Below are 23868 nucleotides of genomic sequence, written 5' to 3'. Positions count from 1 at the left end.
AGGAGCCAGCTGGGTGCTATAAAATCACCTCAAGTTCTCAATAACCCAGCACGCTGAAAGTGGCAGTTTAAGAAACTTGTGAAGTGATTTTGATGAGCCAAGGTGCCTCAAGTCACACCTCCCTTTAAACATCCTAAGATTACTAGTCACCAGTCAGGAATGAGGATATTAGCTTGTAAGTGAGGTGGCAACTTTAGCACAATGGGGTATTTGGCTGAAGAGGATCATTTATTATTATTTTATTTTTTATTTCACCTTTATTTAACCAGGTAGGCTAGTTGAGAACAAGTTCTCATTTACAACTGCGACCTGGCCAAGATAAAGCAAAGCAGTGCGACACAAACAACAACACAGAGTTACACATGGAATAAACAAACATACAGTCAATAATACAATAGAGAAAGTCTATATACAGTGTGTGCAACTGAGGTAGGATAAGGAGGGTGAGGCAATAAATAGGCCATAGTGGCGAAATTATTACAGTATGGCAAATGAAACACTGTGGTGATAGATGTGCAGAAGATGAGTGTGCAAGTAGAGATACTGGGGTGCAAAGGAGCAAAATAAATAACAATATGGTGATGAGGTAGTAGGATGAACTATTTACAGATTGGCTATGTACAGGTGCAGTGATCTGTGACCTGCTCTGACAGCTGGTGCTTAAAGCTAGTGAGGGAGATATGAGTCTCCAACTTCAGTGATTTTTGCAGTTCGTTCCAGTCGTTGGCAGCAGAGAACTGTAAGGAAAGGCGGCCGAAAGGGGAATTGGCTTTGGGGGTGACCAGTGAAATATACCTGCTGGAGCGTGTGCTGCGGGTGGGTGCTGCTATGGTGACCAGTGATCTGAGATAAGGCAGGGCTTTACCTAGCCACGACTTATAGATGACCTGGAGCCAGTGGGTTTGGCGACGGATATAAAGCGAGGGCCAGCCAACGAGAGCGTACAGGTCGCAGTGGTGGATAGTATATGGGGCTTTGGTGACAAAACGGATGGCACTGTGATCGACTGCATCCAGTTTGTTGAGTAGAGTGTTGAAGGCTATTTTGTAAATGACATCGCCAAAGTCAAGGATCGGTAGGATAGTCAGTTTTACTAACGTATATTTGGCAGCCTGAGTGAAGGATGCTTTGTTGCGAAATAGGCAGCCGATTCTACATTTTTGGATTGGAGATGCTTAATGTGAGTCTGGAAGGAGAGTTTACAGTCTAACCAGACACCTAGGTATTTGTAGTTGTCCACATATTCTAAGTCAGAACCGTCCGAGTAGTGATGCTGGACAGGTGGGTAGGTGTGGGCAGCGATCGGTTGAAGAGCATGCATTTAGTTTTGCTTGCATTTAAGAGCAGTTGGAGGCCACGGAAGGAGAGTTGTATGGCATTGAAGCTCGTCTGGAGGTTAGTTAGCACAGTGTCCAAAGAAGGGCCAGAAGTATACAGAATGGTGTTGTCTGCGTAGAGGTGGATCAGAGAATCACCAGCAGCAAGAGTGACATCATTGATGTATACAGAGAAAAGAGTCGGCCCGAGGTTTGAACCCTGGACAACAGGCCCTCCGATTTGATACACTGAACTCTGTCAGATAAGTAGTTGGTGAACCAGGCTAGGCAGTCATTTGAGAAACCAAGGCTGTTGAGTCTGCCGATAAGAATATGGTGATTGACAGAGTCGAAAGCCTTGGCAAGGTCGATGAATACAGCTGCACAGTATTGTCTCTTATCGATGGCAGTTATGATATCGTTTAGGACCTTCGAAGACCTTAGAAAGGCAGGGTAGGATAAATATAGGTCTGTAGCAGTTTGGGTCTAGAGTGTCTCCCCCTTTGAAGAGGGGGAGACCGCGGCAGCTTTCACTGACCGCGGCAGCTTTCCAATCTTTGGGGATCTCAGACGATACGTAAGAGAGGTTGACCAAGCTAGTAATAGGGGTTGCAACAATTTCGGCTGATAATTTTAGGAAGAGACGGTCCAGATTGTCTAGCCCTGCTGGTAGGAGGTGCTCTTATTCTCCATGGACTTTACAATGTCCCAGAACTTTTTGGAGTTAGTGTTACAGGATGCAAATTTCAGTTTGAAAAAGCTAGCCTTTGCTTTCCTAACTGCCTGTTAGAAATTGGTTCCTAACTAAGGATATTTTGGTAAGGTCAAAAGAGCTGGGCTTAGTCAATTATGCTGTTGTTGCCTTGGGACTGACACATTTTTACTGAAAAGAAAACCTTGTTTGTGCCTGAAATAATGTGATTTCTTTCCATTCAAATGATCATAATTCAATTAGAGCTCCATGTTTTGATGGTATATAATGTCCAGTTTTCATTCAGTTCAATATTTGTAAAATACCTGATTGTCAGATGAATTTAGAGATAAGCCTCAACACAAAACAACGTATTGTATCTCAGAATGAAAAAGGCTAAATAGAATTACTAAATTGGCAACTGCACTCACTATTCTATCTTGCCCTTGGTTTGGTCTCCAGAGTTGAATGTTTGAGGACAAAGTCAAGCTGTAATATTCCTCCAGTGCTAAATAATCTAGGTGATGTGTTTTGTTGTGAGACAAACTGTGATTACAGACATTATCTTGCCGCCTTTAAAGTTATCATCTGTGATCTGAAGCATGAACAGAGTGAGTTTCTGTAGACAGACTGCACCTTCCCTGGTGTGTGTGTCTCTCGCCCTCTCGCTCTCTCGCTCTCTCTCTCTCTCTATTAGCATTGGAAGTGAAATAGTAAGTAAAATAGGAATAGAGACATTTAAAATGTCATATTGTGGCTATGTACATTGTTGTAACGATGTACACATATTTAAAGTACAAAAGGAAAATAAATGGGTTGTATTTACAATGGTGTTTGTGCTTCACTGGTTGCCCTTTTCATGTGGCAAAAGGTCACAAATCTTAATGCTGTAATTGCACACTGTGGTATTTCACCCTATAGATATGGGAGTTGATCAAAATTGGATTTGTTTTCAAATTCTCTGTGGGTCTGTGTAATCTGAGGGAAATATGTGTCTCTAATATGGTCATACATTTGGCAGGAGGTTAGGAAGTGCAGCTCAGTTTCCACCTCATTTTGTGGGCAGTGTGCACATATCCTGTCTTCTCTTGAGAGCCAGGTCTGCCTACGGCGGCCTTTCTCAATAGCAAGGCTATGCTTACTGAGTCTGTACATAGTAAAAGCTTTCCTTCATTTTGGGTCAGTCACAGTGATCAGGTATTCTGCCATTGTGGACTCTCTGTTTTGGGACAAATAGCATTCCAATATGCTCTGTTTTTTTGGTTAATTCTTTCCAATGTGTCAAGTAAATATTTTTAGTTTTCTCATGATTTGGTTGGGATAAATTGTGTTGCTGTCCTTTGTGAACAGAGACCCATGACCCGCTTGCTTAGGGGACTCTTCTCTACGTTAATCTCTCTGTAGGTGATGAGGTTGTTATGGAAGGTTTGGGAATCGCGTCCTTTTAGGTGGTTGTAGAATTTAATGTCTCTTTTCTGGATTTGATAATTAGTGGGTATTGTACTAATTCTGCTCTGCATGCATTACTTGGTGTTTTACACAGAGGATGTTTTTGCAAAATTCTGCATGCAGTCTTAATTTGGTATTTGTCCCATTTTGTGAATTCTTGGTTGGCGAGTGGACCCCAAACCTTAAACCCATAAAGGGCAATGGGTTCTATAGCTTTATATTCCTTTTGATGGCATAGAAAGCCCTTCAAGCATTGTCTCTCAAATCATTTACAGCCTTGTGGAAACTACCTGCGGTGCTGATGTTTAGGCCAAGGTATGTACAGTTGAAGTCGGAAGTTTGCATACACTTAGGTTGGAGTCATTAAAACTCGTTTTTCAACCACTCCACAAATTTCTTGATAACAAACTATAGTTTGGCAAGTTGGTTAGGACATCTACTTTGTGCATGACACAAGTAATTTATCCAACAATTGTTTACAGACAGATTATTTCACTTATAATTCACTGAATCACAATTCCAGTGGGTCAGAAGTTTACATACACTAAGTTTACTGTACCTTTATACAGCTTGGAAAATCCCAGAAAATGTCATGTCTTTAGAAGCTTCTGATAGGCAAATTGACATCATTTGAGTCAATTGGAGGTGTACCTGTGGATGTAATTCAAGGCCTACCTTCAAACTCAGTGCCTCTTTGCTTGACATCATGGGAAAATCAAAAGAAATCAGACAAGACCTAAGAAAAAAAATTGTAGACCTTCACAAGTCTGGTTCATCCTTGGGAGCAATTTCCAAACGCCTGAAGGTACCACGTTCATCTGTACAAACAATAGTACGCAAGTATAAACACCATGGGACCACGCAGCCGTCATACCGCTCAGGAAGGAGATGCGTTCTGTCTCCTAGAGATGAATGTACTTTGATGCGAAAAGTGCAAATCAATCCCAGAACAACAGCAAAGGACCTTGTGAAGATGCTGGAAGAAACAGGTACAAAAATATCTATATCCACAGTAAAACGAGTCCTATATCGACATAACCTGAAAGGCCGCTCAGCAAGGAAGAAGCCTCTGCTCCAAAACCGCCATAAAAAAGCTAGACTATGGTTTGCAACTGCACATGGGGACAAAGATCATACTTTTTGGAGAAATGTCCTCTGGTCTGATGAAACAAAAATAGAACTGTTTGGCCATAAAGACCATCGTTATGTTTGGAGGAAAAGGGGGTAGGCTTGCAAGCTGAAGAACACCATCCCAACCGGGAAGCACGGTCAATTAGCCTATCAGAAGCTTGTAAAGCCATGACATCATTTTCTGCAATTTTCCAAGCTGTTAAATGACACAGTCAACTTAGTGTATGTAAACTTCTGACTGATTCAGTGAATTATAAGTGAAATTATCTGTTTGTAAATGATTGTTGGAAAAATTACTTGTGTCATGCACAAAGTAGATGTCAATACTGAATTGCCAAAACTATAGTTTGTTAAACAAGAAATTTGTGGAGTGGTTGAAAAATGAGTTTTCATGACTCCAACCTAAGTGTATGTAAACTTCCGACTTCAACTGTATGTTGAAGAGGGTGGGGTTCAAGCTGCATCTCTCTCTCACCACATGGCCCTGAGGAAAGAAATGTATGTGTTTTTTGTCAATTTTAATCGCACACTTGTTGTTTGTGTACATGGATTTTATAATGTGGTATGTTTTCCCCCAACACCACTTTCCGTCACTTTGTATAGCAGACCCTCATGCCAAATTGAGTCAAAAGCATTTTTTAAATCAACAAAGCATGAGAAGACTTTTCTTTTTTTTTTCTTTTTTTTTTTTTTCAATTAGGGGCAGCAGGTAGCCTTGTGGTTAGAGCGTTGGACCAGTAACCGAAATATTGCAAGATCGAATCCCCGAGCTGGTAAGGTAAAAATCTGTCGTTCTGCCCCTGAACAAGGGAGTTAACCCACTGTTCCTAGGCCGTCATTGAAAATAATAATTTGTTTTTAACTGACTTGCCTAGTTAAATAAAGGTAAAATACACAAATAGGTTGTGCAGGGTGAATACGTGGTCTGTTTAATGGTAATTTGGTAAAAAGCCAATTTGACATTTGCTCAGTAAATTGTTTTCACAGGAAATGTATGAGTCTGCTGTTAATGCAGAGGATTTTCCAAAGGTTGCTGTTGACGCGCATATCCCACGGTTGTTAATGGGGTGTAATGTGGTAAAATCTCTCTCTCTCCGCAACAAATTACATTGACTGACAGCTCCAATCATTCCACAGTATTTGCTCGGCAAGTACAGATGTGAGTGACACACAACTAATGGGAGGAGGGTGTCAGTAGAGGAAGACAAGAAATGAAACAGAAAACAAAATCCTCCCTGTATGACACCCTCCCCCTTGTCCCCCTCCCCCTCACCCGGTTCCCTCCCTTCCGTCATCTTCCTTTCTGCCATTCCATTTCCACCAAATCCGTTTTGATAGCACATCACTGGGCCCGGCAAATGGCAGATAATCCTTCACAAGTTTATCACTAACCCCCTTTTTTTAAATGTTGTCTCCCTGCACATATGCCTGCCTTGCTTGCTGACACAATCTGCCAACCGGTGCAAGCCAGGCTTTCCGGATCACACATCAAAAAGCAGCCGAGACTCCCCAGCACAGCAGAGCACAGTGAAGGGATGTCATGATAACACGCAGCACTCCACTGTGCTATGGAGGCAGTGTGCTTCAACTCTACAAGAAAATATCAATTCTACGCCGCACCATTCTCATTTAGACCATTCATGTTTAATGGTTTTCATTGCAAAATGAAGAGCAGTGATTTAAGATAATTAAATAAAATGGAAATAAGAATGTCATTTTTGTATCCCAATAAAGAAAAACTCATTACTGGAACTACATAATAATTTATCATAACTCCAAAGGAAATAAAATACACACATTATTCATCACAATGGGGAAATATTCAACATGTTCAATTGGATATTCCAGTAAAGAGACGCCTGAAATGACTGAGGTTGACGAAAAATACCAGCAGTGAGAAACTCTAAGGAAAGGAATTAACTCTGTGAGTTAGTCTGTGCTGCTTCTAAAGCGCCTAAACAAGTAATGGATTGGCCTAAGGGATGAAGTTCATGCAGCAGAGGAAGAGAAAGAGACCGCCTCACTTGATTACAGTATTTTCAGTTCTCTCTCTTTCCTAAACTTGATCTGATGAAGACTTAAAACCTCCTCTTGTTTTATTTAGTGCTCAATAAAGGAGCAGCCAGACACCAGGAGAAGTCATCCATCCTGCGCAGCATTGCTCCATCTCAAATGGCACCCTATTCCCTATATAGTGCACTACTTTGACCAGGGTCCATAGGGCTCTGGTCAAAATGTGTGTACTATATAAGGAGTAGGGTGTCATTTGGGACCCAACAATGCAATACCTCCATTCCTCTCCCTTAGGTCAAACCGCCAGTAAATCTCTCTTTACAAAGCCAGTCCTTTCAGCCTGCCAGCCTGCACAGACACATGTCCACCACAGCACCCTCCCCGGCTCCTTTTCAACACCTTTTCCTAGGAGACACGGGGATATTACAAAGATAAAGCAGTGAGATAAGAGGAGAGAGAGAGGGGGAGAAGCGGAAAGAATGAGGAGGGGAAAGTGGAGTTGTGGGGGAGGGATAGAAGTTAAACATTTATGCTGTAAATTAAAAGAGAGAGAGAGCAAAAGCAGAGAAAATAGAGAAGAGTGATTGTTTCTGGTACTTTGTTGGACTGATTGAGAGTAGAGTGAAAGGTGGAGGTGTAAAGTACAAACAGAGGAATGACGAATGAGAGACAGATGGAGGGAGGAAAGGATGAGGCCTGAACTATTCCCTCATGAGCCTGAAGAAAGAAGTGAGCGATAGCTAGGGAGGACTGCAGAGCCTCCCTCACCTCCATACATGGTGAATGCTCTCTCTTTCTTTCCAACCCTCTGTGTTGGTATGAGTGTGAGAGACTGAGACTATTGGACTAAGGTAATTTGATTTATGTCTTGGAACTTTGATCTCCTAAAAGGCTTGAGGATTTACACAACAATAATTCTTCTCGACACCAGCTGAAATAAATGATGTGCCGGTGGCAAGAGTCCAGAATAGGTTTTAATAGACTGACCAGTGCTGCAAGAGAGTGAGTGAGAGAAATGAGGGAGACAGAGAGAGAGGGGGAGGGGATAAAGAGGGAGAGGGGGGAGAGAGAGAAAGAAAGAGACAGAGAGACCAAGAGTGAGAGACAGAGAGAAATAGAGATAGAGAGGTCTCAGACGGAATCCAGGGAGCCTTGATTTACAACAGATAATGAAAAAAAAAAAAAGGACACCGACCATAAGCAACTCCATAAGCAAAGAGTAATGGTCTGTGTTCTCTGTGTTTTCCCATCATATCTAGTGTAATCGACATTAATGAAATCACCCTAGCCATCTCCAGGCTCACAGAGAGAGACACACATGTTACTTACACCTGGTTTATAGCAGGACTGGAATAGGTCACACAGTGTAAGCACAAATAGTTATAGCATGCTTCATAAGCTCAAAGCTCTCATAAAAGTAACAAAGTACACACCACAGAAGACAAGAGAGAGAGAGAGAGAGAGAGAGAGAGGGAGAGACGGAGAGATGAACAGAGTTTCTCAGAACAAGGAGATATATACTGAAGTAGCTACACAAAGACAAGAAGGAATAGTTCATCTCCACACACACACACATGGTACCTTTTCATTTTCTTATTTTCACCTTCACCAAAGGGATGGGCTGTCAGTCCAATAATTTGACTCTCTGAACGACTCTCTGAAAAAAGGCCCCAAATTTGCCAGAGCCATAAATTCTCTCTGCCCTCTCCCTCCCTCTCGCTTCCCTCTCTCTCTCTCTCTCTCTCTCTCTCTCTCTCTCTCTCTCTCTCTCTCTTTCTCTCTCTCTCTCTCTCTCTCTTCCTTCTCTCGCTCTCTCTCTCTCCCTCCCTCGCTTCCTTCTCTCGCTCTCTCTCTCCCTCCCTCTCGCTTCCTTCTCTCGCTCTCCCTTCCTCCCTCTCGCTTCCTTCTCTCGCTTCCTTCTCTCGCTCTCTCTCTCTCCCTCCCTCTCGCTCTCTCTCTCTCCCTCACTCTCGGTTTCCTTCTCTCTCTCGCTTTCCTACTCTCACTTTCCTTCTTTCTCTCACTTTCCTCTCTCTCTCTCTCTCTCTCTCTCTCTCTCTCTCTCTCCACCTCTCTCCCTCCATCTCTATCTCTCTCTCCCTCCACCTCCACTGTGACAGCTGGTTGTACTCAGTATTGGGTCTAACATGGTACTTTGAAATAGCAATCAATGCCTTTATACTGCAGGGAGGGCTTGTAAAAGTGTCATTGGGAGGAATATACAACGCCATATTTCACCTGTTTTTTCTATTTATAAATGCTGATTTACGGCTGCAGAAATGTGTACCCATTAAAGATGATATGATGTATTTTCAGCCTCGTTCTGAAACGCATTAATCTCTCTCTCTCTCTCTGTGTGTGTGTGTGTGTCCTTGTATTCGGTGTAGTTTAGGATGCACCAGTATTGTAACCTTCTGGCAGGCCCTGCAGAAGCAGCTTGCTCTCTCTCCTTGAAACTAAATAACCCTTTATAGGCCCACACTTAGCCAAGTTATTGGGGTGCTGCGCACATGCACTGAGCCGGGAAAGGAAGGACAAAACATATCAACTGGATAAAAATGGAGATGCAAGAACACAAAAAAAGAGAGATGAAGTGGGCAATCAGACAGCAGAGATGTGAGGGGGGAAATGATACAGCTACATATCCTCCCAGTAATCAATAGAAGTATTGATTGCTATAGCAGAGCTGTTGGTGTTGTGTTATGTTATGTGGAGGCCTCACATATGAAGGCTGATGTTGGAATCTTCTCTCTCACACACACAGGACCCCCCCCCCCCCCCCAACTCCCCCCTCTCTCTCTGTCTGTCTGTGGAGCGAGGATTAATGGTTGGACTGCAGCAGTAGCTGGGGTCAGCAGGGGAAATATTTCATAAGTGTCTGCTTGGCCTACAGCCCTCAACTCAGAGTTACAAATGAGAATGCACATGCACGCTCCAATGACAAACAGCCGGATGCATGGGACTGGGGCACACATGGCCGTAGAGGGGGGGTTAGGGTGATGTATAGGATTCCTTTACTTTCATGTATTCATCTCCAGTCTGAATTACAGCCGGGCCCACTATGTCTAGAAAGCATATTTTTATTGTTTCGCTTTTTAAGCAAATTGCTTCCTTAAAGTAACAAATGAATTATAGTGACTAGTGGCAAAATTAAATGTAATTGTGAATCTTCAATGATTGTCCATCTGGATCTGTTCATACAATGCATTCGGAAATTATTCAGACCCCTTCCCTTTTTCCACATTTTGTTACGTTACAGCCTCATTTTAAAATGGATTAAATAAAAAAAATTCCTCATCAATCTACACACAACACCCCATAATAACAAAGTGAAAACTGTTTTTATGTTTGCAAATGTATAAAAAATAAAAAACAGAAATACCTTATTTACATAAGTATTCAAACCTTTTGCTATGAGACTCGAAATTGAACTCAGGTGGATCCTGTTTCCATTGATCATCCTTGAGATGTTTCTACAACTTGATTGGAGTCCACCTGTGGTCAATTCAATTTATTGGACATGATTTGGAAAGGCACACACCTGTCTATATAAGGTCCCACAGAAAAACCAAGCCATGAGGTTGAAGAAATTGTCCCGTAGAGCTCCGAGACAGGATTGTGTCGAGGCACAGATATGGGGAAGGGTACCAAAAAACGTCTGCAGCATTGAAGGTCCTCAAGAACACAGTGGCCTCCATCATTCTTAAATGGAAGAAGTTTGGAACCACCAAGACTCTTCCTAGAGCTGGCCGCCGGGCCAAACTGAGCAATCGGGGGAGAAGGGCCTTGGTCAGGGAGGTGACCAAGGACCCGATGATCACACTGACAGAGCTCCAGAGTTCCTCTGTGGAGATAGGAGAACCTTCCAGAAGGACAACCATCTCTGCAGCACTCCATCAATCAGGCCTTTATGGTAGAGTGGCCAGACTGTTATGCTGGTGAATGAGGACCCAAAAGCGACGTAATAGAAACAGAGTCTTTATTCCAGTCTTAAACAAACAATGATTCTCCTGGATATTATCAAAGGTAAATCCAAAACAGGAAACTGAAATCCTCTCGTCAGAAGAGAGGAACGACTGGAGACGCGACCACAGACTGCAGGTCGCTTCAGGAAGGCACAGGCCGTAGCTGACATAGACACCTGCTCACACGCAGCATCTGAAGAAGGCAAAAACACGACAGGGCGGAACAAGGACACAGAACAGCAAACATCAAACAAGAATCCGACAAGGACAGAAGCGGAAGACAGAGGGAGAAATAGGGACTCTAATCAGAGGGTAAAATAGGGGACAGGTGTGAAAGAGTAAATGAGGTAGTTAGGAGAATGGGAAACAGCTGGGAGCAGGAACGGAACGATAGAGAGAGAGAGCGAGAGAGGGAGAGAGGGAGGGGGAGAGAGAGGGATAGAAAGAGGGAAAGAACCTAATAAGACCAGCAGAGGGAAGCACAGGGACAAGACATGATGATCAATGACAAAACATGACAGTACCCCCCCACTCACCGAGCGCCTCCTGGCGCACTCGAGGAGGAACCCTGGCGGCAACGGAGGAAATCATCAATCAACGAACGGTCCAGCACGTCCCGAGATGGAACCCAACTCCTCTCCTCAGGACCGTAACCCTCCCAATCCACTAAGTACTGGTGACCACGTCCCCGAGAACGCATGTCCATGATCTTCCGTACCTTGTAAATAGGTGCGCCCTCGACAAGGACGGGGGGGGGGGAGGGAAGACGAACGGGGGCGCGAAGAAAAGGCTTGACACAGGAGACATGGAAGACAGGGTGGACGCGACGAAGATGTCGCGGAAGAAGCAGTCGCACAGCGACAGGATTGACGACCTGAGAGACACGGAACGGACCAATGAACCGCGGAGTCAACTTGCGAGAAGCTGTCGTAAGGGGAAGGTTACGAGTGGAAAGCCACACTCTCTGACCGCGACAATACCTAGGGCTCTTAATCCTACGTTTGTTGGCGGCTCTCACAGTCTGCGCCCTGTAACGGCAAAGTGTAGACCTGACCCTCCTCCAGGTGCGCTCACAACGTTGGACAAAAGCCTGAGCGGAGGGAACGCTGGACTCGGCGAGCTGGGACGAGAACAGAGGAGGCTGGTACCCAAGACTACTCTGAAACGGAGATAGCCCGGTAGCAGACGAAGGAAGCGAGTTGTGAGCGTATTCTGCCCAGGGGAGCTGTTCTGCCCAAGACGCAGGGTTTCGAAAAGAAAGGCTGCGTAAAATGCGACCAATCGACTGATTGGCCCTTTCTGCTTGACCGTTAGACTGGGGATGAAACCCGGAAGAGAGACTGACGGAAGCACCAATCAAACGACAGAACTCCCTCCAAAACTGTGACGTGAATTGCGGGCCTCTGTCTGAAACGGCGTCTAACGGGAGGCCATGAATTCTGAACACATTCTCAATGATGATTTGTGCCGTCTCCTTAGCGGAAGGAAGCTTAGCGAGGGGAATGAAATGTGCCGCCTTAGAGAACCTATCGACAACCGTAAGAATCACAGTCTTCCCCGCAGACGAAGGCAGACCGGTAATAAAGTCTAAGGCGATGTGAGACCATGGTCGAGAAGGAATGGGAAGCGGTCTGAGACGACCGGCAGGAGGAGAGTTACCTGACTTAGTCTGCGCGCAGTCCGAACAAGCAGCCACGAAACGGCGCGTGTCACGCTCCTGAGTAGGCCACCAAAACCGCTGGCGAATAGAAGCAAGCGTACCCCGAACGCCGGGGTGGCCAGCTAACTTGGCAGAGTGAGCCCACTGAAGAACAGCCAGACGAGTAGAGACAGGAACGAACAGAAGGTTACTAGGACAAGCGCGCGGCGACGCAGTGTGAGTGAGTGCTTGCTTTACCTGTCTCTCAATTCCCCAGACAGTCAACCCGACAACACGCCCCTCAGGGAGAATCCCCTCGGGGTCGGTAGAAGCCACAGAAGAACTAAAGAGACGGGATAAGGCATCAGGCTTGGTGTTCTTATTTCCCGGGCGATAAGAAATCACGAACTCGAAACGAGCGAAAAACAACGCCCAACGAGCTTGACGTGCATTAAGTCGTTTGGCAGAACGGATGTACTCAAGGTTCTTATGGTCAGTCCAAACGACAAAAGGGACGGTCGCCCCCTCCAACCACTGTCGCCATTCGCCTAGGGCTAAGCGGATGGCGAGCAGTTCGCGGTTACCCACATCATAGTTGCGTTCCGATGGCGATAGGCGATGAGAAAAATAAGCGCAAGGATGGACCTTATCGTCAGACTGGAAGCGCTGGGACAGAATGGCTCCCACGCCCACCTCTGAAGCGTCAACCTCGACAATAAATTGTTTAGTGACGTCAGGAGTAACAAGGATAGGAGCGGATGTAAAACGCTTCTTGAGGAGATCAAAAGCTCCCTGGGCGGAACCGGACCACTTAAAGCACGTCTTGACAGAAGTCAGAGCTGTGAGAGGAGCAGCCACTTGACCGAAATTACGAATGAAACGCCGATAGAAATTAGCGAAACCGAGAAAGCGCTGCAACTCGACACGTGACTTAGGAACGGGCCAATCGCTGACAGCCTGGACCTTAGCGGGATCCATCTGAATGCCTTCAGCGGAAATAACAGAACCGAGAAATGTGACAGAGGAGACATGAAAGGCGCACTTCTCAGCCTTCACGTAGAGACAATTCTCTAAAAGGCGCTGGAGTACACGTCGAACGTGCTGAACATGAATCTCGAGTGACGGTGAAAAAATCAGGATATCGTCAAGGTAAACGAAAACAAAGATGTTCAGCATGTCTCTCAGTACATCATTAACTAATGCCTGAAAGACAGCTGGAGCATTAGCGAGACCGAACGGCAGAACCCGGTATTCAAAATGCCCTAACGGAGTGTTAAACGCCGTTTTCCACTCGTCCCCCTCTCTGATGCGCACGAGATGGTAAGCGTTACGAAGGTCCAACTTAGTAAAGAACCTGGCTCCCTGCAGAATCTCGAAGGCTGACGACATAAGGGGAAGCGGATAACGATTCTTAACCGTTATGTCATTCAGCCCTCGATAATCCACGCAGGGGCGCAGAGTACCGTCCTTCTTCTTAACAAAAAAAAACCCCGCTCCGGCGGGAGAGGAAGAAGGCACCACGGTACCGGCGTCGAGAGAAACAGACAGATAATCCTCGAGAGCCTTACGTTCGGGAGCCGACAGAGAGAATAGTCTACCCCGAGGAGGAGTGGTCCCCGGAAAGAGATCAATACAACAATCATACGACCGGTGAGGAGGAAGAGAGTTGGCTCTGGACCGACTGAAGACCGTGCGCAGATCATGATATTCCTCCGGCACTCCTGTCAAATCACCAGGTTCCTCCTGAGAAGAGGGGACAGAAGAAACAGGAGGGATAGCAGACATTAAACACTTCACATGACAAGAAACGTTCCAGGATAGGACAGAATTACTAGACCAATTAATAGAAGGATTATGACATACTAGCCAGGGATGACCCAAAACAACAGGTGTAAAAGGTGAACGAAAAATCAAAAAGGAAATGGTCTCACTGTGGTTACCAGATACTGTGAGGGTTAAAGGTAGTGTCTCACATCTGATACTGGGGAGAAGACTACCATCTAAGGCGAACATGGGCGTGGGCTTCCCTAACTGTCTGAGAGGAATGTCATGTTTCCGAGCCCATGCTTCGTCCATAAAACAACCCTCAGCCCCAGAGTCTATCAAGGCACTGCAGGAAGCAGCCGAACCGGTCCAGCGTAGATGGACCGACAAGGTAGTACAGGATCTTGATGGAGAGACCTGAGTAGTAGCGCTCACCAGTAGCCCTCCGCTTACTGATGAGCTCTGGCCTTTTACTGGACATGACATGACAAAATGTCCAGCAGAACCGCAATAGAGGCAAAGGCGGTTGGTGATTCTCCGTTCCCTCTCCTTAGTCGAGATGCGAATACCTCCCAGCTGCATGGGCTCAGTCTCTGAGCCGGTGGGAGGAGATGGTTGAGATGCGGAGAGGGGGAACACCGTTAACGCGAGCTCTCTTCCACGAGCTCGGTGACGAAGATCTACCCGTCGTTCTATGCGGATGGCGAGTGCAATCAAAGAGTCCACGCTGGAAGGAACCTCCCGGGAGAGAATCTCATCCTTAACCTCAGCGTGGAGTCCCTCCAGAAAACGAGCGAGCAACGCCGGCTCGTTCCAGTCACTGGAGGCAGCAAGAGTGCGAAACTCTATAGAGTAATCCGTTATGGATCGATCACCTTGACATAGGGAAGCCAGGGCCCTGGAAGCCTCCTTCCCAAAAACTGAACGATCAAAAACCCGTATCATCTCCTCTTTAAAGTTCTGATAATCGTTAGAACACTCAGCCCTTGCCTCCCAGATAGCTGTGCCCCACTCCCGAGCCCGACCAGTAAGGAGTGATATGACGTAAGCGATCCGAGCTCTCTCTCTTGAGTATGTGTTGGGCTGGAGAGAGAACACAATATCACACTGGGTGAGAAAGGAGCGACACTCAGTGGGTCGCCCAGAGTAACATGGTGGGTTATTAACCCTAGGTTCCGGAGACTCGGAAGACCAGGAAGTAGCTGGTGGCACGAGACGAAGACTCTGAAACTGTCCTGAGAGGTCGGAGACCTGAGCGGCCAGGGTCTCAACGGCATGACGAGCAGCAGACAATTCCTGCTCGTGTCTGCCGAGCATTGCTCCCTGGAACTCGACGGCAGTGTTGCGAGAATCCGTAGTCGCTGGGTCCATTCTTGGTCGGATTCTTCTGTTATGCTGGTGAATGAGGACCCAAAAGCGACGTAATAGAAACAGAGTCTTTATTCCAGTCTTAAACAAACAATGATTCTCCTGGATATTATCAAAGGTAAATCCAAAACAGGAAACTGAAATCCTCTCGTCAGAAGAGAGGAACGACTGGAGACGCGACCACAGACTGCAGGTCGCTTCAGGAAGGCACAGGCCGTAGCTGACATAGACACCTGCTCACACGCAGCATCTGAAGAAGGCAAAAACACGACAGGGCGGAACAAGGACACAGAACAGCAAACATCAAACAAGAATCCGACAAGGACAGAAGCGGAAGACAGAGGGAGAAATAGGGACTCTAATCAGAGGGTAAAATAGGGGACAGGTGTGAAAGAGTAAATGAGGTAGTTAGGAGAATGGGAAACAGCTGGGAGCAGGAACGGAACGATAGAGAGAGAGAGCGAGAGAGGGAGAGAGGGAGGGGGAGAGAGAGGGATAGAAAGAGGGAAAGAACCTAATAAGACCAGCAGAGGGAAGCACAGGGACAAGACATGATGATCAATGACAAAACATGACACAGACGGAAGCTACTCCTCAGTAAAAGGCACATGACAGCCCGCTTGGAGTTTGCCAAAAGGCACTTAAAGGACTCTCACACCACGAGAAACAAGATTCTCTGTTCAGATGAAACCAGATTGAACTCTTTGGCCTGAATGCCAAGCGTCAAGTCTGGAGGAAACCTGGCACCATCCATACGGTGAAGCATGATGGTGGCAGCATCATGTTGTGGGGATGTTTTTCAGCAGCAGGGACTGGGAGACTAGTCAGGATCGAGGGAAAGATGAAAGGAGCAAAGTACAGAGAGATCCTTGATGAAAACCTGCTCCAGAGCGCACAGGACCTCAGACTGGGGCGAAGGTTCACATTCCAACAGGACAACAACCCTAAGCACACAGCCAAGACAACACAGGAGTGACTTCGGGACAAGTCTCTGAATGTCCTTGAGTGGACCAGCCAGAGCCTGGACTGTTCTGATCGAACATCTCTGGAGAGACCTGAAAATAGCTGTGCAGTGACGCTCCCCGTCCAACCTGACAGAGCTTGAGAGAATCTGCAGAGAAGAATGGGAGAAACTCCCCAAATACAGGTGTGCCAAGCTTGTAGCATCATACCCAAGGAGATTCGAAGCTGTAATCGCTAACAAACGTGCTTCAACAAAGTACTTCATAAAGGGTCTGAATACTTATGTAAATGTGATATTTCAGTTTTTTATTGGGTATTGTGTGTAGATTGATGAGGGAAAAAAACATTTTAATCCATTTTAGATTGTAACATAACAAAATGTGGAAAAATCCACTGCAGAACAGATCTAGTGCTTCTTAGACTTGTTTCAGAGAAAACGACAGATCTATAACTCACATTTCTATGTGAATTTGGTTGGGTCTCCCAAAAAGTTACATATTGCAGCTTTAAGTCCTGTTGTCCCTCTGAGAAAAAAATTGGGGCTTTTCAATTATATCACACATGTGGGGGTGTGACGTTGATTACTTAATCTTCCTGGTTCTTTAAAAAATTGCTGTTGTCAAAATTAGCACATTTGATGGACATTTTAAAAGAAGTGTGTGCAATTACTAATTATCATTTTTGTGAGTTTGATTTTCAAATTGTTTCTAGTAAGTGAATATCTCAGGAATAGTTCAAAAAAAATGTCACATTAAATTTGAGCTAAATACAAGGTTATCAAGAAATGTTCTCTGTAGTGGAAACCTCGATACCGCAACTATGTTTTTCATCTACTGTACCCATTGACTGTAATGTTATTTTTTTTTCATATTTACATCCTAATGACCAATACAAAGGACAATTTTGCACTTACTTTAAAATATAAATAACTATATATTTTTCACATTTTCTTCTAGGTGACATGTTTTTATTCTCAACCCAAACACTTATGTTATATATCCGTTTCCTTAGGAAGATATGGAATGAATTTGTAAAATGGAGAAGTTCCTTTTTTTATTCCATCCTGGGATTCCGCTGCGGAGGTCGTGACCCAGGGTTGGAAAGCAACATGCTAGGAGATTAATGGGGGGACGGTCCAGTGCAATAACCGTTTGTTTGATGTAACAAGACTGATTTACTTACACATTGATAGGCTTTTAATTGAGCGGCTCCATCCTTTGTCACATGAAAGGCAGGGCGATCGACAAGGCCCCCTCTCACTCCGGATCTCGATGACTGACAGGTAACTAACTCTGTGATGACCGAACTTTTCCCTTCCTTCTCCCACGAACACGACGATGATGCAGGAATTGCAGAATTTGTTCTTATCTGACTTGCATAGTTAAATAAAGGTTAAATAATTATTATTTTTTAAGTCTCAGATATATACATTACAACATGTACATTACAACCAAACATGTACAGTATCAGTCAAAAGTTTGGACACACCTACTCATTCAAGGGTTTTATTTATTTTTACTATTTTCTACATTGTTGAATAGTAATGAAGACATCATGATTATGAAATAACATATGGAATCATGTAGTAACCAGAAAAGTGTTAAACATATCAAAATATATTTGAGATTCTTCAAAGTAGCCACCATTTGCCTTGATGTCAGCTTTGCACACTTGGCATTCTCTCAACCAGCATCATGAGGCAGTCACCTGAAATGCATTTCAATTAACAGGTGTGCCTTGTTAAAAGTTCATTTGTGGAATTTCTTTCCTTAATGCATTTGAGCCAATCAGTTGTGTTGTGACAAGGTAGCGGTGGTACACAAAAAATAGTCCTATTTGGTAAAAGACCAAGTCCATATTATGGCAAGAACAGCTCAAATAAGCAAAGAGAAACAACAGTCCATCATTACTTTAAGACATGAAGGTCAGTCAATCAAGAACATTTCAAGAACTTTGAAAGTTTCTCCAAGTGTAGTCGCAAAAACCATCAAACACTATGATGAAACTGGCTCTCATGAGGACCGCCACAGGAAAGGAAGATAGTTACCTCTTCTGCAGAGGATAAGTTCATTACAGTTACCAGCCTCAGAAATTGCAGCCCAAATAAATGCTTCACAGAGTTCAAGTAACAGACACCATCAACTGTTAAGAGGAGACTGTGTGAATCAGGCCTTCATGGTCGAATGGTTGCAAAGAAATCACTACTAAAGGACACCAATAAGAAAAAGAGTCTTGCTTGGGCCAAGAAACACGAGCAATGGACATTAGACTGGTGGATATCTGTCTTTTGGTCTGATGAGTCCAGATTTTATATTTTTGGTTCTAACCGCTGTGAATTTGTGAGAGGCAGAGTAGGTTAAGGGATTATTTCTGCATGTTTGGTTCCCACCGTGAAGCATGGAGGAGGTATGATGGTGTGGGGGTGCTTTGCTGGTGACACTGTCAGTGATTTATTTAGAATTCAAGGCACACTTAACCAGCATGGCTACCACAACATTCTGCAGCGATACGCCATCCCATTTGGTTTGCGCTTAGTGGGAGCGCAAAGGAGGGTAATGGAGTTCTGCATTAGATGACCTGGCCTCCACAATCACCCAACCTTTTTTTATTTGTATTTATTTTATTTAACCTTTATTTAACTAGGTAAGTCCGTTAAGAACACATTCTTATTCATAATGACAGCCTACCAAAAGGCAAAAGGCCTTCTGTGGGGACGGGGGCTGGGATAAAGAAAATACAACAACAAATATAGGACAAAACACACATCACGACACCACAACACTACATAAAGAGAGACCTGAGACAACAAAATAGCATGGCTGCAACACATGACAATACAGCATAGTAGCAAAACAACATGACAACAACATGGTAGCAACACATGGCAGCAGCAAAACATAGTAGCAAAATTGAGATGGTTTGGGATGAGTTGGACCGCAGAGTGAAGGAAAAGCAACCAACAAGTCCTCAGCATATGTGGGATCTCCTTTAAGACTGTTGAAAAAGCATTCTTCATGAAGCCGGTTGAAAGAATGCCAAGTGTGCAAACTTTCATCAAGATAAAGGGTGGCTACTTTGAATAATCTAAAATATAAAATATATTTTGATTTGTGTAACACTTTTTTGGTTACTATATGATTCCATATGTGTTATTTCATAGTTTTGATGTCTTCACTATTATTGTACAAAGTAAAAAATAGTAAAAATAAAGAAAACCCTTGAATGAGTAGGTGTGTCCAAACTTTTGACTGGTACTGTATGTATCATAACACAACTATGGCTACATTATTACTACCACTATTTGAGTGGGAGAAAATGCTAACTATTTCTAAAGTATGCAACAGATTTTTATCTAGGGTTAGGCTGTGGCTGTTCATTGAGACATGTATTTTAGCATCTGATGATGGATATTAGAACATATTTTTAGCTCTTTTACAAGCCCACAAATGTGGAAATTCTATTATATTTCACTTATGTGGAAACTGGTGTGTTCTTTCTAATCAGGTTCAATAAATAGCACAATAATACTGCTTGCAGACTGTTAGTTATTAGTATTTATTCTGCATATCCTATTCAATATTCAATACTGGAAGGATCAATGAAGATATACACTTCTGTGTGTGTGTGTGCGTGTGCGTGTGCGTGTGTGTGTACGTGTGTGTGTGTGTGTGTGTGTGTGTGTGTGTGTGTGTGTGTGTGTGCGTGCGTGCGTGCGTGCGTGCGTGCGTGCGTGCGTGCGTGCGTGCGTGCGTGCGTGCGTGCGTGTGTGTGTGTGTAACAGAAAGGACAGAGTCGGATGATGAAGATATTTTGAGTCTGTGACTGTGAGTCTGAGGACAGTAAGCAGCAGTGAGTTTAGCAAGTGTGAGCCCAACTTGCACACAACGTTCTGAGAACCATATGTTTCTTAGAGTTTGAGTGTGGTTGTCCTATGGTTATTTTGCATTCAACCTTCCCACAACATTCTGGGAATTGTGCAAGACACCCAGCTAGCAGCACATAACATTCTAAGAACCATATGTTTCTTATGTAGGAATGTCAGTATTTAGTAAGGTTCTAAGAATGTTATTTAACATATACATTCCTTTCTCGGCATCAACAAAACTCTATCCTGTTTTCAGGTTTGTTGGTAGCGCCCATTAATTGGTCACATCTGATCTTAATTTGTCCTTGTTCCTTTGAAATGCGATCTGTTTGACTAGTCTAAAATGAACAGCTTTGTATAAGTAAAAACAAAACATGGCATTCTAGCTCCATCCTGGTGGCACAGTCTATTAATTCCATGGATAGAGAACAGAAGATCATAGGTTTGAAGCTCACTGAGGCCGTGCCACTATAATAAATACATGTGTTTGCATGATTAATTGCTAAGCAATTGTTCTTGGAGTTGCTTGGAGTTCAAAACAGTTAACCAAAGCTAGCAGTGTTATTGCAATTCTTATTGAAATCTTTTCTTAAAACGTTATTTAATTACTTTCAAATAACCTATCATTTCCGTTCTCAGAACATTAATAAAACCTCCCAGGAAAACTTTCAGGGAACCATAGTAAAATGTTCTCAGAATCTCCTTGCAAACAAAAATGTATGTTCCCAGAACAGGTCAAATGTTCACTTCCATTCTCAGAACGTAAAAAAAAAATGTCAGTTTTTCCGTTCAATAAACGTATGGCTTAATTTGCAGACCCAATTGGAAACCAAAAACGTATGTTCCCACAACTTCCAAGGAATCAAATGTGGTAGCTGGGAGGAATGTGCAGGAGACTTCATTCTCTCTTCTCTATAGTGCATTACTTTTGACCAGGGCACTATATAGAGAATGGTGTGCTATTTGGGACGCAAAGCCAAGTGCTGTGAATGCCTTGGTTGTACTTCTATCAAATGCCCTCTCTGGACCATTGCAAAAACACCTTTTGATGTCAGCTGAAATTTCACACAACAACGTAGGACAACCTGATTTGAGTCAAACGGGGTCTGGCAGTCCGTCAGTTGGTCTGTTCTCCCTGGTTCTTCACCCACTATTCCTGATAACTTCTCCATGTGGAGCACAATAGATACATTATATTGTACCAGAAATATGTAAATATCCCACTTCTTATTGCATGCATGTGCGTGTTGCTCTGAGTGTGTGTGTGTGTGTGAGAGAATGTCTGTGAGAGAACCATGTATGTAGATACTGATGTTTCAAACCAGAACCAATCAAAATCCTTGTTTTTAAACTATTTGTCCAGCGTGGAATGTTGCCTACTTTGCTCCTTTTCTTTTAAGAGGTTGAGGCCTAAATGCCATGTCTGCTACACGCTATGAAAGTCTTATTCCCCCTGGAGAACACAGACAGGGCTAGAGCAACAGAGCCCCAGCCTCAGGCCTGTATTCCCATTCCACACACCCCATAAGTCACTCACAGATAATTAAATAGGAGTTATTTACATTCATTTCTCTTCCTCTGCCCCTCAGACCGTTTATCATTCTCCTCTCTGTGCCTGCAGGATACAGTATATGCATCCCAAATGACCCCCTATTCCGTACTTAGTGCACTGCTTTTGACCAGAGCCCATATGTGAGAGGTATTGACATGTTGAATGCACTGAGCTGTCTGTTTGAACTACTGGCACACAGCTCAGACACCCATGCATACCCCACAAGACATGCCAGCAGAGGTCTCTTCACAAGCCCCAAGTCCAGAACAGACTAGGAGAGGCGCATAGTACTACATAGAGCCATGACTACATGGAACTCTATTCCACATCAAGTAACTGATGCATGCACTAAAATGAATGCAACATTTTTTATAAAAATATACCTTATGGAACAGCAGGGACTGTGAAGCAACACAAACATAGGCACAGACACATGCATACACACAGACACACAATAACATACGCACTATACACACACGTACACATGGATTTTGTGTTGATATGTGATAGTGGAGTAGGGGCCTGAGGGCACACACTTAGTGTGTTGTGAAATCTGTTGTAAATGTATTGTAAATTTTTTTAAATTGTTTAAGTGCCTTCATTTTGTTGGACCCCAGGAAGAGTAGCTGCTGCTTTGGCTGGATCCTAATAGGGATCCATAATAAATACAAATACAAATAGGGCTTTGGTCAACGGTAGTGCACTATATAGGGAATATGGGGCCATTTGGGATGCAGACACCAAACTACACTCAGTCAGTGGTTACTCTCCATTTACGCTCCATTGATCGAATCAGAGGGTTATAGAAATGGACTTGGTCTGAAAACCCTTTGAAATATGGGCTAAACTACAGCATTTTCCTTTACAACTTAACCATCACACCAGAGGTCAATTGAGAATGAACATCCTCACATGCCTCAAACTTCATTTTACTCTTACAAGAAGTAGGTCTACAATTGACAGGATGAGCAATCCATTTACTCTAGTGATTTACATTCTGTATATCACTAAACTCAAGTGAGTCAAACACCAACCTTTTCACCAATAAGGCCAGCCATTTTACGTTAGCAGATGCTCTTATGCTTGCTCAAGGGAACATCAACAGATTTTCCCTTTAGGTCACCTCAGTGATTCGAACCAACAACCTTTCAGTTACTGGCCCAACCCTTTTAACTGCTAGGTTACCTGCCGCCCTAGGCTTCCATTACATGCCTCAGTGGGTCTGTAAATCACACAATCAAAGACAGAGGATGTCTGTGGGGTCCTCTAGTCTCCGTTGCCTAGCCGTGTAGCCCTAGCCACAGGACAGGGTGTTTTGTTAGGCTGCTGTTCTAGTAAAGACCTCTTGCTTTGATATGGCCATGCAAAGGCAAATGCTTCCAGGGCCGGCCAAAGAGATTTCTACTGCAGAGTGCCCTCTTGATGGGAAACACACCCCTTAAATATCAACAACAGGAAATGGCCATCAGTCACCAACATGCCACAACAGCTGTAACCAGCCCAACTTCAATGCAAGACATGAAAGGAGCTGCTCCCCATTGTTTCAGCCCTCCACTTGTTTCTTTCTCTCTCTCTTTGTGTCTTTTTCCTCTCTTGCCCTCCTCCAGGTCTCCTTTTCCCCCCACCCCCTTCTTTAACCCACACACCCAAAATGTACCCTTTCTCTCAACCAACTGACCCCCTTGCAAATGGAGGACTGAGTTACACGTATATCAGTGAATAACTTGCGTTATACGCATGGCACGTTTCCTCATGACATTACTTGAATGTTTTAGATCAGCACTAGACACTGAATAAAAATGTATTTGAAGTTATTTCTATTCTGCATGCTTTGTGGCCTAACCTACATTTGAATTGGCTTTGTGTCGTGAACATTATAACCAACCTGCATATGCGTCATCTATTTGTACAGCTTTCATCGCATGGTTGAATAAAACAAGCACACACAGACAGACAGACACATTGAAAACGAAGATCACATCACACTTAACCCCTTGTACATCTGCATTCACATGCTCTTGGATCTGGGTAGGTTATTCAAGCGTTCACTGCAGTGTGTAGGTGATAAGTGACGGCTAAGCCTAATGATGACAGGTCAAACAGCGATCCTGTTGAGTGAGGCAGAAGAAGTGACTTCATCTATCCACTCCCA

This window comes from Salvelinus namaycush, chromosome 18 (assembly GCF_016432855.1).
Source record: "Salvelinus namaycush isolate Seneca chromosome 18, SaNama_1.0, whole genome shotgun sequence".
Taxonomy (NCBI): domain Eukaryota; kingdom Metazoa; phylum Chordata; class Actinopteri; order Salmoniformes; family Salmonidae; genus Salvelinus; species Salvelinus namaycush.
Note: the sequence above shows the minus strand (reverse complement) of the source record.